Below are 7,500 nucleotides of genomic sequence, written 5' to 3'. Positions count from 1 at the left end.
AACAAATGGGGCGACAATACACCTTTAGTTGCTAACGTGATAGCTTCTACATAATCCTTGGATTTCTCAATGAAATGTGCAATTCTGTTATGTATGTGATCTATCTTTGAATCATAATACGTTAATGTTGCCAACAAATCCTGTACTTCCATAATTTGAACGATATTATTTGAATGTTCATTTAATAAATCCATAATTTTATTGATTGAAGCTAACTGATTCCTTACTTCTGACATAATCAATTCATCTTCATGAGTCAAGAACTCAATTTTCTTATTTTGATTACTAATTTCAAGAAGATTGGAAATTCCTAAACCTAAACTTGCAACAGACCCAAAGATGCTTAATGCAGCATAAATAAACGGATTTCGTCTTTCTTTATGTTCGTGTCCTACAGTCCACATCAAAGGGTCATAAGCCAAAGATCCTGTCTCGTCAGTCTTATTTTTCAAGTCATCAGATAGCATCTCTGCAACTTTTAATGTTGATCCAAGCAAACTCTCTATAGTCAAATGAAAATGTCTTCTATGCAACTCATCCAATGAGGCAGAAAACCTTGAAATGGCGGTTCTTAAGCTAGTGACATCATTCTCTTGAAGAAAAATTGCTTGCATATTCACTTCTACAATTACGTTGGTTGATGTAATGAAAATGTCTTCTTGTCTTTCAACTATAGTGCCATATTTAAAATATATACTTTTAGTTTTAGAAATTTAGAGCTTATCCCACACGAGAAAAATGTCTGAGCGAACAATATCACTCCCAACAACAAAAAATTCATCTTGGAAACCTGTAACGAGAAAAATATATGTAATTACTCCTGTATTAAAAAGAAAACTTTTAATCACATAAAATAAAAAAAAAAATTTCCCTCACTTCTTTTCCTCTCTTTTTTTTTTTTTTAATTTCTTATGTGAGCCAATGGTACTATTCTCTCATCCGTGGGTTGGGATACGTTTTGAACTCTAAACCTATTGGCCGTTAATGTTTCCAAAATGTTAAATGGGCCTTCAAACTTAGATGTTAGTTTATAATTGAGCCTTTTTCGTACATTAATTTGAATATATACTTTATCACCCACGGTATATGTTTTAGTTGGTTTCGCTGTTTTATCATGATTCCTTTTCATTATGATTTGTGATTCTTCTAAATTCTTTCGAAGGATATCATATCGACTTATACTTGCATTTATACATTCTTTTAAAGGATTTGATAGATTAGTTGTATGCGTTAATACATGGAAAGGCGTTCTAACTGGGGTACCATACAATGCTTCATGCGGTGACATTTTAATTGATATATGATATGAATGATTCAGAGTACTCCGTGCCGCCGGTATTGCAATATCCCAGTTGGGGTCTGATCCCCCTAGTGTTACCCTCAATATATTTAATATTTTCCTATTTGCTCTTTCCACTAGCCCATTCGACTCTGGGTGATAGATCATGGTATTTATTTTCTTTATGTTGAGGAATTCACACAATGAGGTAAGAAAGTGATTATTAAATTCACCACCCGAGTCTGAGATTATCATGTGTGGAATTCCATGTTTACAAATGTAACACTCGTAAAACTTCCTAGCGCATTCAATCGGAGTTTTAGTTTTAAGCGCTATTAATTCTGTATATCGAGTTAAAGCATCTATAATTACTAAGAGGTGCTTATTTCCTCTGTCTGACTCGTAAAATCCTGTTAACAAATCTAAATGTATTCTTTCAAAGGGTTGATTGGGCACATTATAAGCTCCTAGGCTGACAGGTGTTTTCGTATGCCCTTTGTTTTCCTGACATGTGCGACAATTAGCTATGTGTCTTTTTATATCTGTAAGCATTGTATGCCAATAAAACAATAATTTGGCTTTTTGTGACATTAATGAGAACCCCGGGTGTTCATGTAATGGATTTGAATGCAACCAATTCAGGACAGTGGAAATAAGTGAGATTGGTACTACTACCTGGTCGTTAGTTACATGTGGTGTATTGCAGGTTTTCCTTGTCACAGTCCTACACAGAATATTATCTTTGATTATATAATTCTGCTGCTTATATTTTATATATTCCTTTTCCTTATGATTGCCTTTCAAAGCATTTATAATTGTTTCTATTTTCTGATCTTTTCTTTGCTCAGTCTGTAACAATTCAGCGCTCCAGCCTAAATCTTCTTGTTCAGATATTGTTTTTACAATACGCATGGATGTTGATATATCTATTAATTCAGCTAAATGCTCCGTACAAGATGACACGGGGTTGCGTGATAATGCATCCGCAATGATATTTGCTTTCCCAGGTAAATACCCGATTCTTGCGCCAAAATCTTGAATGATCAAATGCCACCGAGTTCGTTTAGGGCTGTGGTTGAAGCCTTTAAAGAACTCTGTTAGTGGTTTATGGTCAGTAAGAACCTTAACGGGATAACCGTAAATTATGAACTTAAAATGCACTAGCGAATTAACAATAGCTAGCCCTTCCTTGTCTATTACTGCATACTTACTTTCGGAAGTTTTCAATTTTCGAGAATAGAAAGCTATCGGGAAAAATTGTTTATCATATTGCTGAAGCAATACCCATCCTACTCCTAATTCTGAGGCGTCTGTTGCAATGAAGAATTCCTTACCGAAGTCAGGAAATTTTAAGATAGGAGAACTACACAGTTCATCTTTCAAAGTATTAAACGCCTGTTGATGTTGCTCAGACCATATGAAATCTACGCCCCTCTTCATAAGATCAGTTAAAGGAGCGGCTATTATTGAATAGTTGCGTATAAAACGCCTGTAATATCCACTACAACCCAGAAATTGCTGTATTCCCTTGACATTAGTAGGTATGGGAAAATTACGTATAGCCGACACCTTACCATGGACTATTTTAAGACCTTGGCTTGACACCATGAAACCCAAATATATTAATTCTGTTTTGAAAAATTCACACTTACTAATCTTTACCCTTAAGTTATGTTGTCTTAATCTCTGTAGTACTAGTTCTAACTTACGTAGATGTTCTTCTAAGGTGTTAGAAAAGATTAAAAGATCATCCATGTAGGCATGCAATATATCCCCTAACAAGTCTCCAAACACTATGTTAATCATTCTTGTAAATGTTATAGGAGCACAACGTAAACCAAAAGGCATCCGTAAAAATTCATAATGTCCCCTGGCTGTGCTGAAGGCTGTGTATGGGATACTATCTTCTTCTAATGATATCTGGTGAAAGCCTTTAAGTAAGTCCAAACTGGTAAAATATTTATTATGACCTAACAAAGACAAAATATTGTCAGTACATGGCACTGGGAATCGATCAGGGATCGTTTCCTCGTTTAGACGACGAAAGTCGACGCAGATACGCCATGTTCGATCTTTTTTCGGTACAACTATTAAAGGAAAATTATAAGGGCTGTTTGATTTTCTAATGACTCCTTCCTCTAACATTTTACCTACTTCATCATTTATTTCATTCTGGAATTTCATAGGGAGTCTGTACGAGGGTACATAGATAATTTTCTGCTTATCCTTTAACCTTATTTGATGCTCGATCACATCTGTTTTTCCTAAGGATCCATCCGTAGTGGAAAAAACATCATGATATTTAGTTAAAAGTTCAAAAATTTTCTGCTGAATTTCTTCGTCTTGAATGTCCTTATTGATTTTATTTTTAATACATCGCAAAAGGGATTCATCCGCAACTGATTGAGAGTGATTGATTTCAGCAACGGTAAAAATACGATGTTTATAAACTTCTACATCCAAGATATGTTGATTTTTGTGAATTACTAAAGTGTTATTTAAATGATTACAGACTTCGATATTACATTGTTGATGTGAGCCTACTGTATAAATGGCTTGTGTGACAGACAATCCGTTAGTTTTCAAAGTATCGGAAAGGATTAATATTTCAGATCCCGGTAGTGTTTTCTTTATTTGCACTATTAAATTCGAAGGTATGTTTGGTTCGATAGATTGCGTGCAAGATGATATTACGGGTGAACGAGAATTCTGCTGGGTCGCGTATATTATTTCTTTATTAGTGAGACAAGTTATTGGTTCTTCAACGTACGTTACGGTTACATTTGTCGTCTCCTTTTTATCCAAAACTGATTTTAAGGTATTAGAAGACTTATAGAATTTCCCTTTGATATACACGCCGTGCTTGGCAGGAGCTAAGATAATGTTTTGATTTCCCATAGATGGGTATCCTATAATTACAGCTGGATACATATTAATGTTTTTTACAACAACAAATGTATCGGCAAACGTGCGATTACCGACTCTGAACTGAATATGAGTTATGCCTATGACATTTAATTCACTATTTCCTATACCCGAAAGTTTAATTCCGGATTTTTCAATCGGAAAGGTTCGAAAACAACAAATGATGTGTCTTCAAATCCATGATATTATGTGGACTAACAGAGTAAAAAAATGACGTAAAGGATTTGTGTTCTAAATTTACAGCATATAAGGTTGGCCGTAACTCATTTTGGCTTATTATTGTATGAATTCGTTGCAAATCTACGGGAGCATGTACTGTTTTACTTAATTCGGCCGTGTGTTTCATAGGAAAATCTATTGTCTCACAATTATCTGATTAAACATTAAATTGATTATTCAATACTATTGATGTTGATATGAATGACCTTGACCCAACATCACTCTCTTCCCCTCTAGAGTTAACTATGTGGTATTTGCTTTGCTCTGCACATTCTGAAAATTAGACTGACCTTGCGAGGTCTGGTTTGACGACCCAGGCTCAGTGATATTTGAAGAAGTGTTTGTTTGTTTTGGACTCTGAACTGCATTTACATTTGGTTGTTTTTTCTTATTGTTAAGATGAGGATTTTTCTTTTTATTTCCATATGGAACTGACTGTGGAATTGACTGTGTATTTCTGGGATATTGTTGTGTCTTACGCGAGTAACATTGACTATATGAATGCGTTGCAGTGTTGTGAATTGAACAAAATTTCGTTCTGCATTCTGCGCTTAAGTGACCTTGACGTTTGCAGTTATAACACGTCATTCCCGCTACTGGACTGCTAACTATATTCACTGTTTGTGGCTTTGTTTCATTCTTTGCAAAATCTTGTGTTAACACGGGATCGAGATCTGGACACTTAGACATGTGTTTCTTTATCTGTTTATAGACATCCAATTCCGTACTTGCAGGCGTTAACTTCTTATCAAAACACCGCACTAAAGCTTCAGGCAACATAAGTGTCATGCAAGTCAAATACATTAATCGTAAAAAATCTTTCACGGAGATGTTATCGTTAGTAACCCAAGTGGAATGACCTAAAATGTCCTGATATTCGTTAAGCCTATCAGCTATGAGAGCTGCTCCCTCAATAACATTAAGCCAATTCATAGTGGCTTGATTAAGTGTATTTCGTAACGTTAATACTACATTCAAGGCTTCCTCACCCCCATAGATCGCGCGTAACATAACTTTGAAATCATCCCAAGTAACTGCTTCTTGAAATGAAACACCTCTTAAATACGCACTCACATCCCCCTTAGAAAAATCTATAAAACTTTTAGCTTCTTGTAGTTGTACAAAAGGGTCTACAATTTGTTTGGCATTTAAATGGGCATCGACGGATGAAATCCATGACTCCACATTTTGTGGCAAGAACCCGTTGACTCGACCCTGAAAAGGAAGGATTGCTGACCTGGCATTTACAAGCGTCACAATTGAAGGAGGATTAGCCTGGCTTACACCACTAGGTCCAGGGGAAGGGCTCACAGGGGGAGTCATGACTGCTGTATTTTTTTTTCCTATCTCTTTGACCCCTTGTAATTCTATCAAAATATCTATATGAGTACAGACGCCCACTGCGTAAACGCATACGTATAACAAAATTCCCCAAACAATGTTACTAGTCCCAAAACATTTCCCGAGAATTTCTGAAAGAAAAAGGAATTAGCACAAAGAAAGAAAAATTCTAAATGAGAATTCGGAGTTTCCTTTAAGAAAGATTAGCAATTCACTCACCCCAGTAATAATCGACTAACGACTCGGGATAACTACACTTCCCTGCCCAAACTGTAATGAATTCAAAAATTTGTACTTAGCTTATATATGGGTCTGCGTGATGTCGACACGTCCTCTCTCTCTATCTCTCTCTTCATGTTTTGTTAGCGATGTATCGTTCGAGTTTCTTGTTGAATGTAGTGCTTCCTGGGTATGTTTTGCAATTGTTGAACGCCAGTCCTTGGGTTTCCTAAGATGTTGATTGAAGATTCAGGTTGTATTCATAACATTTGTTAATGTTAACTGGACTATAATTGTAGATTCATGTAGATAATGTTGAATTCTTGAAGATCTTTCTCTGGTTTTACAGCTTTTATTTTGAAGTCTTGAATATCTTTCTCTGGTTTTAAAGCTTTTATTTTGAAGTCTTGAAGATCTTTCTCTAATTCTTAGAGTTTAACCGCTGCCACCATTTATTGGTGTGCTACTTTTATAAGCACACATTGAGTATGTGTTGTTTCAGATGTGTGTAATTGGATAACAGAATACATCTTATTAGCTTTAAAGTATTTATTCTATAAAAACAATAGAGTTAAACATCTCCATCACTGGAGGAAGCTGGGTTGGTCAGATGACCCATTCAGGTGAAGTATAGATATGAACTGACTAACTTATCGATATCACAGATATCGTATGCTTAGTTTATATGAGTTTCGTCATAAACTCGGAAGACACCTGCATCCGGTGACGTCACAAACTTTCACACGCTGAGGCAATGTGTTGATGCTTAAGAAAAATGTCCCATTTTTGATACTGCATTGTACGTCCTGTTTATGATTTGAATGACTACAGCAAGTCCCACGGCTAGCACCTTCCTCCAACATGACATATTACGTCATGTGTTTTAAACATGTAATATTAACTATTCTAATTATTACACAAACACACACACACACACACACATATATATATATATATATATCTGTATATATATATATATATATATATACACATATATATATATACATATATATATATATATGTTTATATATATAGCTATATATATATATATATATATAATATATATATATATATATATATATATGTTTATATATATGTATATATATACATTTATATATATATATATATATATATAATCATATATATATATATATATATAATCATATATATATATATATATATATATTTATATATATGTATATATATATACATTTATATATATAATCATATATATATATAATCATATATATATATATATATATATATACATATATATATATATATATATATACTGTATATATATATATATATATATTTATATACATATATATATATATATATATATAAAATAATTCCCGAAAATGAAGGGACTCCCACACTACTTACAAGATTATTTTGTAGAATGTGACATGAATAGGCAAAACCTGATGAATAGGAGTTAGAAGTGTTGGTGAATAGAGTTAAAAAGGGAGGCCTTACTGATCGAAATAATTATAGAGGCATAACACTCACGTCAG

The sequence above is a fragment of the Palaemon carinicauda genome, chromosome 33 (genome assembly GCF_036898095.1).
Source record: "Palaemon carinicauda isolate YSFRI2023 chromosome 33, ASM3689809v2, whole genome shotgun sequence".
In the NCBI taxonomy this organism is placed as follows: domain Eukaryota; kingdom Metazoa; phylum Arthropoda; class Malacostraca; order Decapoda; family Palaemonidae; genus Palaemon; species Palaemon carinicauda.
The sequence above is the reverse complement of the archived record's forward strand: the minus strand, read 5'-3'. Positions refer to the sequence as shown.